This window comes from Epargyreus clarus, unplaced genomic scaffold, assembly GCF_041222505.1.
Source record: "Epargyreus clarus isolate Ecla_fem2 unplaced genomic scaffold, WU_Ecla_fem_2.2 ptg000031l, whole genome shotgun sequence".
NCBI lineage: Eukaryota > Metazoa > Arthropoda > Insecta > Lepidoptera > Hesperiidae > Epargyreus > Epargyreus clarus.
Genome location: NW_027332236.1, coordinates 3,598,801 through 3,612,248, shown reverse-complemented (window position 1 = coordinate 3,612,248; position 13,448 = coordinate 3,598,801). Strand labels below are relative to the sequence as shown.

The 13,448-nt window shown below is 35.1% G+C and overlaps 1 protein-coding gene across 10 annotated transcripts in view; it reads right to left on the bottom strand.

Moving 5' to 3' along the window:
• PMCA (plasma membrane calcium-transporting ATPase 3) overlaps positions 1-13,448 on the bottom strand; it is a 218,925-nt gene that overhangs the window by 156,162 nt on the left and 49,315 nt on the right. Inside the window, exon 1 of one of the 10 annotated variants that reach the window (XM_073089663.1) lies at positions 3,864-4,503. The exons of the other annotated variants lie outside the window; for them this stretch is intronic. The gene's annotated coding sequence lies outside the window, so the exon portion shown is untranslated. Of the gene's footprint in view, positions 1-3,863; positions 4,504-13,448 lie in introns of those variants that run through there. 10 annotated transcript variants of the gene reach the window in all.

Below are 13,448 nucleotides of genomic sequence, written 5' to 3'. Positions count from 1 at the left end.
TACCAATATGTTCAACCTCTATATGATACATATCTGGCAAAACTTCTAAAAATTCTTCATTTGATTTGAAACCAGTACATATGATAAAATAAAATATCTTTTCTGAGTTTGGGTTGTCATGTAGACATTTGTGTCTGTATATGTATGTGTTATACTGTATGTATGATCCATAACATAACAGGTTTAATATTTGATGAATAAGAATTTATAAAGCGTTTATTTTCTTGTTTCCTAATCCTTCAATCACTCCAACCTTAATGAAAACCTAATTACAATGACACAGTTGCCATCTTCAAGTGTAGTTAGGCGATCCTCCAAGTTTTATGCCATTTATGAATAAAATATTGAAGATTTATAGCACAATGAATACTTAATGGTGACCGCAAAACCAACATTCATGTGCCTCTGGCAAATTGCCCAGAAATATTACTATCCAAAAGATTTATTCAGCTCTTGTATTATAATGTATTAATCGGTAATGTAACAGTTTCTAGATATATATAATAATGATCTTTCTTGTGGAAAAGAAAACGAAATTTGTTGTTCTGTAAAATAGAAATTTTATTCTATTAATCTATATTCTATGTACAATAAAAAATTAAAATGATATAAATGATTAAATAAATAAACAAACCTGTAAAATAGAAAAACGACATTAAACGTTTTTTATTCCACTAAAACATTTGTCTATTTAAATATATGTGACATAGAATTTAATGTCTCAAATAAATAGACAATAGAGAAAAAGTTCATAGATAAAAAAAATAAATTAACTTTTTCTTTACATCTCCCCCCCTGGAGAAAGAAAATAATAATAATAATACTAATAATAATTACAATTAAAGTTAACTTAATTCATCTTCTTATCTTTCATTTTACTCATCTTCGTTTTCCTCTTCTTCTTCATCTTCTATTCTCATTCTAGGAACTGGAATCAGTTTTGTAATATGGAATAGATTTGATTCAGATTTATTGTGACCTGTTTCAATTTTGTATATTGAGTTTGAAATCTTTTCAGTAATTTTATATGGTCCAATCTTTAGTTCATCTAATTTCTTCCTGTTTAATTTATTTCCATTTTCAACATACACCATATCTCCTACATGGAATTCATGGTGTTTTCGATTTTTGTCGAATAAAGTTTTATTATAGTTATGTGATTTCATCGTGTTATCCAGTGCTGTTTGTCTGTCTTTGATCCAATCATTATTAGATTTGTTTTCCTTCAATTCTTCTGGTAGAATTCTACTATCCGTACCATATAAAAGATAACTTGGAGTAAAGCCAGTAACCGTGTGATTAGTATCATTATATTTATTCACGCACTCTCGAGCTATTGTTGTCCACGCCATTTTCTTTCCTTTTTCATTTATTTTGCATCTGATTTTATTCACCAATGTTTGATTCAGTCTTTCATTTAGACCATTCGAGAATGGTGCATTTACTGCCGTAAAAACCACTGGTATTCTTTTTTCATTCAGAAAATTCTTAAATTCTTTCGAATTGATACCCGGGTATTGATCAGTGAGAAGCATACCAATATCTCCTGTTTCCAATGTATCTTTGACCAATTTTATAAAATCTCTTGCATTCTGGGTCTTTGAAGTCAAAATAAACGCATATCTTGTGAAATGATCTACCAACAGGTGTAGATATTTTTTTGTTGACCGTGAACCTCCGAAACCTCCAATTGTATCTATTGAGACAATTTCAAAAGGTTTTGTTGCTGGCCCTAAATGGGACATCAAGCCAAATTTCTTAAGTCCTCTTGATTTATTTTTTAAACAAATCTCACAACTTTTACAAATTATTTTTATATTTTTTGTCAAATTTTTTGCTGTATAGAGTGGACAAATTGTCTTTTGCATTTGTCGAATTCCAATATGGCATAAGTTTTCATGTATATTTCTAACGAGTTTAATGCTAAATTCTTCTGATAGTATTATCTTTTGCTGCCTCCTAAAATTTTTAAAATATATACCCTTATTTTCAATTAACTTGTTTATGTTATTTTGTATTTCCATATTCTTATTCTGATCCTTTAAAATATCTTCCATCTTTATTAAATTGACAATTTTTAATTGTTCATCTTTATTCTCATCGGGTTCTAATACGGGATTCCTGCTTAAACAGTCAGCTTCTAAATTTGTTTTACCTGGAGCATATTTGATTTGAAAATCATATTGAGATAAATAATATGTCAAATCTCCTAACTCTTCATCTGTTCTAGATTTTAGGTTCATATTTTCCAACGGTTTGTGGTCTGAATAAACTGTAAATGTTTTACCTATCAACCAATATTGCCAATATCTCACAGCTTCTTTGATAGCTAAACATTCCAAGTATATTGCTTTCTTTTTCTTTTGAGCTTCATTGAGTTTTTTCGAAAAGTAAGCTACTGGTTTTTCTTTTCCGTCTGTTTGTATTTGTTTTAAAATAGCACCAATACCTTCTAAAGAAGCATCAGTATAAATATTTATGGGTAAATCTTGATCGAATATTTCTAATTTTTCTAAAAAACGTTTAATGTCGTTTTATAATAATGATCTTTCTTGTGGAAAAGAAAACGAAATTTGTTGTTCTGTAAAATAGAAATTTTATTCTATTAATCTATATTCTATGTACAATAAAAAATTAAAATGATATAAATGATTAAATAAATAAACAAACCTGTAAAATAGAAAAACGACATTAAACGTTTTTTATTCCACTAAAACATTTGTCTATTTAAATATATGTGACATAGAATTTAATGTCTCAAATAAATAGACAATAGAGAAAAAGTTCATAGATAAAAAAAATAAATTAACTTTTTCTTTACATATATATTTGTTTATACAGAATTACATGTAAAAAGACATTACATTATGAAATAACTCTTTTTTAAGTTAAAATTTTTCTTAAGACTCAATTGTCAGACCACAAATATTCTCTTTAGAGTCATAAGTTAACATAAACATATTAAATAAATAATGTTTAGACATATCCAGTCTTATTGGACTAAGAAACAGAATGGTGTGACAAAGATTTTTAATAAAAATTGGATAGCAAAAACGTTACTATATTGAAATTATATTCTTTAACCTTAACCATAAAAAGTTCACTAACCTTTTACCAATCTACCCACTTTTAAACAAAAAAATACAAGTACAAAATACAGGTACATTGCAAAAAGTAACAAAATATAAAACATTAAAATTTATAATCTATTTTATATTCAATTATTACGAACGGAAGATTTTATGAATATCTTCACACGTTTTTGTACAGAGATATTTCAATCAGCTGACAATATTGCATAACGGACTTTGCACCCAAATACGACAGTACAGAGGTTAATATCGTGTGCACCATGAGTTCCACCACCATGCGTTATACAAATTGATATGGACGTCCTTCTGTCCACATCATATGCAACGTACTGATTGACGGGTTTGCAGAATCGCACATAACCTAACCGATGCTGCAAATATTGAATAATATGCACTAATAATATCGCCTTGTCCACCGCAAAGCCGGTGTGTCTAGCGGCCGATAGTGCCTGAGTATTTATTTTTACCCGTTACGTGTTCACAGCTGTCTGCTTCGTCTCGACCGCCCGGCCACCAAGGAAAAACGTGATTTTCAACAACCAAACTCATTAAAAACTATATTTATATACCTTTCAATGAGACCTACGGCGTATAACGCGCTTCTATAGCGTATATTCGGACGCAGAAACCCGACTCGCTATATTTGGAACGCGTTTTAACCGGGCCCGAGAGAAATTGAACGTCCCAAATAGCATCGTACCTACTCGGAGTTATCCGCACGTAAAAACGGCCTATTAGACGGGAATGTCGTAAAATAATACTGGCTCGTACCTCGGTCGTTCCCGGCAGCGGAGGACACGTACACGCGACGATTCCCAGGAGAGAAAAACCACAAAATCCTGCACTGAAACACGGTGAGAGTACACAGCGCGTGCAATCACTCAATTCACAGCCGGCAATGAATTATTCACAAATGACTAGTCGCACACTAGAGGTAAACAGAAAATACACAGATTACACTAACTTAAAATCTATGCTTTCCACAAAAATATCTAGTTGAACCGAACGAAAAACGCGCCAACTGTCAAACTAAAAAACTACAAGCACCCACGCGCCGCGCGTCCGCGCGGTCCGAGTCCGCTTTACTGACTGGTGCGAGGCTGCCGACACACGAGTCGCACGACGCCCGAAACCGTCCGTCGCCACGCTGCACACTAGACGACAATCGGCTAACTCTACGATATGCTTCTGTCGCAGTTTACTCTTCATTTATGTAATAAAACACCAGCAATTCCGCTATCGCATAATTGATAAAATATTTTACTAACGTTGACGTTATCTATATCGCGATGCGACAAAATGAGATAACCGCTCGAACGTGAATTCTAGCGATAAAGTAAGGCGGCCGCGTTGAAAAGATCTCCGAGGAGTACGAAAATACGTATAAGCTAGCAGTCATCTATATCTGTGCGGAATAGACGATGACCAGACGCGCATGCGTCAGACGGACCGCCGGTACGTCAGTGAATGACAAGCCCTGCGCTTGTATTAGCCGATCGATTTTAAAAGAACTGTAGTGTCTTGAGTGGAGGAGTGCTGTTACCGCTTTTATATTTAGTTTAGTAACCGTGAAGTGCACAGCGCATGCGAAACAACCAAAGAACTTACAAACACGTAACGTAACATGTTTCGGTTGAATGGGTTTAATAGTAGTTTCTTATTAGGCTTAGTATTCGTTACTTGTCGTAGATAAGTAAAATTTAAAACATATCATTAGCTACCTACCTGTTTAGTTAGATACTACCTTTATTATACTATATTATCATTAGTATAATATATCTATGCCTACAGGCTATTTAATAAAAATACGTAATAAAATATTTCTTTTTTTATAAAATATAGTGATTTTCTTATATTCAATAAAAATAAGACTTTCTTTTATGTAATGTGAAAGTATCAAATCAAAAATGTAGTAAACCAATAGTCACTTATTTCATTTAATGGTTAAGTAAAAACAATTTGTAGCATATAATACATACTATAATAATACATATAATATAAGAAAATATATAGGCAAGGTTCATGTATATCTAATTCCTTTTAATATATTTTTTACCAGATTAGCTTACATTATTTTGCTACATACAGCGCCATCTAGTGACGAGTAGCAAAAACAAAATTTAATTTTCATAAATTGATTCATACCTTCTATGTGTATTGTTATCTTCTTGATACAAATCAAATGTAAATGTAGGTACCTGTAACAAATAATAAACAAAATTATTATTTTTCTTCAGACTTCCTTAAATAAATTCGTCTAATACCTATAAATAATGCAAGTAACTTTCCACGAATGAGACGATGAAGCTAATACCTACGTATTTAAACTCTAGCTAGTTTTAGAATATAAATGAGAAAATATAATTATATGTTTTAGAATAAGTCCGTGACGGAACCTGATCATAAATAACCGTTTGATGGTTGAATTATTGAGGAAAACAATATAATAATACAGTTTTTCCTACCTACCTACCTACATAGTTTTTCATTGTAGGATGATAAATAATTGGTCATCTTTGTCGACTCATTACTATCTGACATGTCAGGCTAACCAAGTGAGGAATTCGTACACCTTTAAGAACCTATTAAGGAACTCTTAACAACGGTTTAAGGTTTTAAGGAAGGATGAATAGGTTTCTTCACGAAATTTTCCTTCAAAGTTAAGCAGGTGAATTAATTTATAATAACCTCAAAAAATCAAAGTTGCATAGTTTTTTATTGCATTTCGATATTATCTTTTACATCGATTCTCATTTACTGTATGCATCTCATCTTCATTTACAGAAGCTGTATATAATAAATTTAATGTGCTACAATGTTCATGGGGAGCTGGTCGCTCACGTCCGTAGGCAGATGACCCAAGGTAACCCTACACGTGCTCCCTGGGTGGTGCTAACGAGCGACAATATATCACCTAATAAAGATAGTGTGATACCAAAGCGGCCATCACAGGCCTAGGAGGTGCTCAGCACTTTCCACAAAGAGTGAACGTATGCCGGCAGCAGGGCATATAGATTGAATGACAACTGCGGTGCGAAAGGAAAGGGGAAGCCATCGCACTATATTTCCCGTGAAAAACTGCAATGGAAAAGTCTCGAAAAAGTGTATATAGTAAGGCATGCGATCCGGAAACCAACCGGCGCCTCTGTGCGTCCAGGGCACAAGGTGTGAAATGGGCTACTGGCCGTTCTGAAGTTCTCCACCAGGCTCAGAACGGAAACTGTGCTACTGGTGAGACGCATAACAACAAAAAACTGCCTTGCAAAGATAAAAGGATGCTCCGTCTCGCAACTTGGAACGTAAGGGGCATGTTGGACAATGGTAAAAAGGAAATAATAGACAAAGAAAAAGCTGACTATAACATCGACATTCTTGGCATCAGCGAAACCCACATGCGTGGTTCTGGTTTCTTTACCACAACGAGAGGCAATACTATCTACTTCTCTGGACCAGAAGATGAAAGTCGAAACGGCGTTGCTATATCTCTGTCTCCCCGTTTACAAAAAACCGTCATCGCTTACAAGTCAATCTCCGATCGTATCATAGCTGTTAAACTGAATACAAAGCCATGTTTACTGAACATCGTTCAAGTATATGCACCTACATCAGCATCATCCGAAGAAGCACTCATAAACTTTTATAACACCCTAGACGATACTCTTCGCGAAATCCCTAAAAGAGAAATCACAATAATAATTGGAGATTTTAACTCAAAAATAGGAGATACAAAAAGTGATGACCACATGAGGAACATAGTGGGAAAGTTCGGTATAGGAACAAGAAATGAGAGAGGCGAACGACTCTTGCAGTTTTGCGCAGAGAACTCACTTACCGTCATGAATACGTGTTTTCAACACCACGCTCGACGTCTATACACTTGGGTCTCTCCAGGAGATAGGTTTCGAAATCAAATCGATTACATCTTAATACAGCAGAGATGGAGAACATCAATCTTAAATGCTAAAACGTACCCTGGAGCTGACTGTGGGAGTGATCACCAGCTACTAGTAACAAAACTGCGCGTTAAACTTAAAATCTGTCATAGAAACATCCAAAGTAAATTAAGACCTCTTAGCAAAACCGAACTCGAACGCTTCGAAACTAGTTTCTCTCACGAAGTTTCAAAAATACTAATGTGCGGCGATGTAAACACGGACTGGGAAACATTCAAGGATGTTTTACTTTCTGAAAAAGCCAAAGCTAGAGTACACCGACCAAGGCTTCAGCGTAAATCATGGCTGTCTCATGAGACATGGAACGCAATCGAACAACGGAAAAAACTGAAAACAACCAAAAACAAAGACGAATATTCCCACCTGTCTGCAAAAATCCAGTTGTTATGTCGAAGAGATAAAAACGCCTATCTCAACAATATATGCATACAAATTGAGAACTGTGCCCAACATCTGCACACTGGAGATCTATTCAAACAAGTCAAAGTACTTAATAGGGACTTTAAACCTAAAGCATGGGCTGTTGAGAGCAAAGATGGGAAATTAATAACCAACATAGATGAAGTAATCTCACGGTGGAGGGAATATGGCCAAGACCTTTATACAGATAGTGACGTTGTAGCAGGATCTCCCGAAAACAAATGCATATCGTTAGAACCCGACATACTACGATCGGAATTGCAAAATGCGATCAAAAAGTTGAGGGAAAACAAGTCCCCTGGAAGTGATGGCGTCTTTGCAGAGGAACTTAAACACCTTGGAAATGAAGGACTCCAGTTTCTACATAACATCTGCAATTTGGTTTGGAAAGAACAAAAATGGCCAAACGACTGGAAGGAGTCAATACTTATCCCACTGCATAAAAAAGGTTCTACAAAGAAATGCGAGAATTACCGCACGGTGGCCTTAATATCACATGCTAGTAAGATCATTCTGCATATAATACATGAACGTCTCAAAGGGTACCTTCAATGGCAAATTCCCAAAGAGCAAGCCGGATTTGTCAAAGGCCGTGGTACTAGAGAGCAAATTCTTAACATCAGACAAATTATTGAGAAAAGTCGTGAGTTCCAAGTACCTGTGATCATATGCTTCGTGGACTACTCGAAAGCGTTCGACTGTGTTAAATGGACTAATATGTGGATGGTCCTACAAGATATGGGAGTACCTGACCACCTCATACATCTCATACGCACACTGTATGAAAACGGTGAAACAGTCATTCGTGTGAACCATACCATATCCCAACCATTTAAACCGCAAAAAGGTGTACGACAGGGGTGCATTCTCTCACCAATTCTCTTTAACATCTATGGCGAATACATAATGCGGCGCGCCTTAGAGAATTGGGAGGGGGGTATAACGATCGGTGGTCAAAAGATCACCAACCTGCGGTATGCTGACGATACCACATTGTTCGCGTCCTCAGAAGATGAAATGGTGCAGTTGATTGACAGAATAGAGCGAGAGAGTCGAAACTTCGGACTTTGCATCAACAAAGCCAAAACAAAATTGATGGTAGTTGACAGAGGCAACAAGCTCTCTCAGCTCACTGCACTGAATGGTTTGGAGATCGTAAACCAGTTCGTATACTTAGGATCTATGATAAGTGACCAAGGAGGATGCGAAGCAGAGATAAGGAGAAGAATTCAGATGTCAAAATCTGCCATGACAAGTTTGACAAAAGTCTGGCGAGATAGAAACATATCCAGAGCTACAAAAATAAGGCTAGTTAAAACACTAGTTTTCTCCATTTTTCTCTATGGCGTGGAAACTTGGACACTGCGAGCAAATGAAAGGCAGAAAATCGACGCCTTTGAAATGTGGTGCTGGCGGAGAATGCTTCGTATCCCATGGACAGCAAAAAGAACCAACATCTCAGTATTAAAAGAACTGAAAGTAAAAACAAGGCTATCAACCACCTGCCTCCAAAGAATTCTGTCCTACTTTGGTCATATAGCACGCCGGGGAGATGACTGCTTAGAAAAAATCATGGTAGTTGGGAAAGTGGAGGGAAAAAGACCTCGGGGAAGATCACCAACTAGGTGGTCTGACCAGATCAAAGGCCTCACCAAGATGTCTGTTACGGAGTGCTTTAGAAAAGCAGACGACCGAGCACACTGGCTGGATATGCAGCACACCTGCATAAAAGACTTCCAAAGCAGGCACGAACTTCAGTCATGAAGGAACGACTAAGAAGAAGACAATGTTCATGTTCTACAAGATATACCTACGTATATAAATCAAAGTATAATTATTAAATGAATATTTTTATTTAATTTACAGGAAATCTAAATAATTTTGAAGTTTTTATGTTAAAAACGAAATATAATCGTCCTCGGACTCCAATATGGGGGCCAAGACATAAGAGTTGTGACCCTATAAACTAGAATTTAGCTTTACAATAGGGGTCTGAATATTAAAAAAAAATAATTGTGTTCTCTGACTATTGCAACCCAAATGTAACTTTTCAATGGATAGTCCATTTCCATTATTTTGAATTGACTGATGGTTCACTTTAATAGAGGGTCTTTACTACAGTATAATTATGTGTTAGACGTCAATGATATGACCACATAATGAACAAGGCTGCTATACATATTTCCTTTATGAATTGAATACCACAGAATATAAATGCATTCTACTTAATTAAATAACTTTCTCCTGACGTCCTATATATCGAAATGATTAATTGACAATCTTTACAAATAATTGCTATCATGTTATATTATTATAAACCTTTTATATCACATCATATTTTATTATAAATAATTGGTAAAAATAACTGAACTACTTTCTGAACGTGGTAGAACCCTTTGTGGTTTAACTCCGGCGGCACCACCGTCACACCTATTTCTGCCTCATAACAGCAGTGTTAAGTGCTGCTGTGTTCTGGTTTCAAGGGTTGTGGTAAGGGAGAAATACTTTTGCGAGGCGTTCAGCTTCCTTAGGAGTAGCGGCACATATGTGGTCGACCTTAGGTAAGAATATCTAATCCTATCTGGGGTTGATTATAGATGTCCATGGGCGGCAGTAGTCACTTACCATTAAGTGGACTGCACGCTCGTCTGGTATTCCAATATAATAAAAAAACTACAGTACTGTTATAGAACAGAAAAAAACAGTTTTGTGAAAAACATAATGGAATTCCCAAAATTTAGACAAATACATACAATAATATATACCTACGCACATACACTCAAAAAACCTTACGTTCCACAAACACGTAAAAGGACATTATTAGCCTTATGGCACTGATTTCGATCAATCGCGCTGTTATGTGCATATAAAATCAATCATCACCTAATTTAATACTGCAGGTAAACATGGGAAAACTATGCCTGAATTCTTAATAAAACTCTCAAAATCGTATAACAATTATTTAAAACGCTATTAAACCACCAATATCGCTTTATAAGCCGATATGAATATCTAGGTGACTTATAAGTCACCCAGATTATTCACCTGTGTTCCAATAAAACTTTTAAAATTCAATTAAGCCGGGCGGCATTTAGTTTCTTTTTTAATTTGCGGCCTTTGCTTCCGTTCATACAAGCCGGTTGGAAATTAAATTGGATTCCACAGAGCTAAGATATGTATGTAATTGAAATTTCCAGAGCTATATGGGTCTATTAGGCGGTCAGATCTAGATTGACTGCAGCCATGGACTAAGTAATGTTTGCTTCAGTCAATTTCATATACTACTGTTGGGTCTTTTTGTACAACAACGAAGGTTTGTAGCGTAAAATGATTTGACGAGTTCATGGAGAAAAAAATGGTATTGGTAGGCATTTTTATAAGATTGGAATAGCAATTTATCTTTTTTTTTATAATATAAGAGTAGCAGACGAGCATGCAGTCCACCTGATGGTAAGTGGCTACTGCCGCCCATGGACATCTGTAATCAACCCCAGATAGGATTAGATATTCCTACCTGAGGTCGGCCACAGATGCGCCGCTACCTCTGAGGACTAAGCTGGAACGCCTCGGAAAAGTCTGTCTCCCTTACTACACCCTTCAAACCGGAACACAGCAGCGCTTAACACTGCTGTTATTAGGTAGAAATAGGTGTGGCGGTGGTGCCGCCGGAGTCGAACCACAAAGGGTTCTACCACCTTCGGAGCTTGCAGTCGACCTTACGATAAGTGGTCACTGCCGCTCATGTCCGTCTGTAAGCAATTTCATATAGAAAAGGTTCTATCTAAAGTTATTCGCAGATTGGTAGCCACTCCTCGATCGACATAGTCCCCTCATATGTAAGTCTGCCGATATCGACATTGTTCCATCGTAACGTAAGAACTGCAACGTTAGAAATAGTGTGGCGGTGGTAACTCCTCAGTGTGCGACTGATACTCTTAAAAATGACATCAATGGCCCTTATAAAACAGAAATATGCGTCGGAAGCGCCTCTGGCGTCAAACGACAAAGAATTTTACTAACTCAAGGGTTCTACTTAATAACAATTTATTTATTTCTATTTCATTCAGACATAATTCATATTTTGTTAGTACATATTTACATTGCATTTAAAAACCTATGTTAGTAAAATTTTTCATAATTAAAAAATAAATAAGTAACAAAGTGAACAATAATCTAAAATCATAATACCACAATACCATTTCAATAATTGTCACAATAATGGCGGAAACGAAAATTTATTTAATTTCCTAAAATAGAAATAAACAATTTATTTAAATGAAGGCTAAGCAATCCTTGCAGCGCATACCTGTGTGCCTAATTACTGGAGTATTTTTATCTCTAAATAAATTAACAATAGTAAAAAATCTGGTCACGTAAATAGCGTACGCATACCACTAAAGTTCGTAAGCAATACTCATTTTCTTTCAAGCAATTATATGTGGTTTTTCGTTAGCTATAAGAATGCAAATTGTTTGTATGTTTATGATATGTAATAAGTATTTGTGGCCGAATTGTACGGTTGTCGCATAATCTATTAACGACGGGCCTTGAAGCGATTAGTGATCAAACAACGCTATCTCGGAGTTGTTTTAGTGTGATATAAATGTAGGGGTGTCAAAAATGTGCGTTGGCAAAGTGGTAATAATAATGAAACCCGAAAGTCATGTATTTTTAATACTGGTTTGACATACTTATTACTGATAAATAGAATTTGGCTTTTTTCAATTAATGTCTAATATCACAGCCCAATTCCAAAAGTAAAAAGTTAAAGTTATATTTAAGAAAGACAATTTGAAAAATTGCTTTAAATGAATTAAAAAAATCCTTAACTAAAACATTTTTTCGTTTTATTTCGGCTTGTTGTTCAAATCTAAAGCACCTCTAACTTTACGAAATAATGTGGAAATAAATTGTAAAAATAAGTGTTGGGTAGTCGAAATGGTACATCCTGCGGTTTTGTTTTCCCACTAAATATATATTATTTCTAAAACTATTTTGTGGCAACCCTACCTAAACCTCGCACAGTGATAGTTACGTGCGTCAGTGCTTATCATAATGAAATTATTTTACGGTTACACCTTGTTCCATCAAATTATTACTTCATTTATTTGTGAAGCCACTTGATCATAGAGTAAAAATAAGGGGGCCTTATTTTTACTTTTGTTGTTACTTTTATTGTTTTACTTTTATTGTTATTCGGATGATAAAAATGAAATGCGTTATTTATACCTTCTTTCATTATTCAACATCATTTGAAAGATATAATCAAAATTTACATTATTAATGTTACGATATGGAATACTTTTAAATAACATATTTTTAAGTATTACACTTAACTCGTTAGAACACAATTTAATATATTTTATTAATAACTAGCTGTGCCCCGCGGTTTCACCCGCGTTAAAAGAGAAATCTAACAATATCATGAACAAAAAATAATCGTCAAGACTAAATGGTCTTTGTAATTTGCCTCCCGGGGCCTAATTTAATTTCAAGGTCTTCCTTAAGGATATACAGTGTATATTTAGTGTTTAATGTGTATATCATACACGAAAAAATAAAACAAAAGCGCTATTTTTGCCCCCTAAATGTTTTGTTGTTCCATGTCAGATGCGTATTTAATGACCACGTTTTATAATGACTTCACGGAAACGCGGTCAAACGGGATAAAAAGTATATAAAATATAAATTTTTAGCCAAATCGGTTTAGCCGTTCTTGAGTTATAAATAGTATAACTAACACGACTTTCTTTTATATATATAGATTTAAGATTGCTTGCAATTATTTGAAAAACAAGCTCACAAATTTGATTTTGCAAAGTTATGTGCGTATCAGTAATTTATTGTAAGAAGCCGAAAAAAAAATGCCAAAAGATCTTTTTGAAGATTTTATTAAGTCTATCACTTCACACGTGGCTAGCGCGGTTAACTTTGGCCTCATACTTCTCATACTAAAAGGACATCAGAGATTTGGACACCAGCA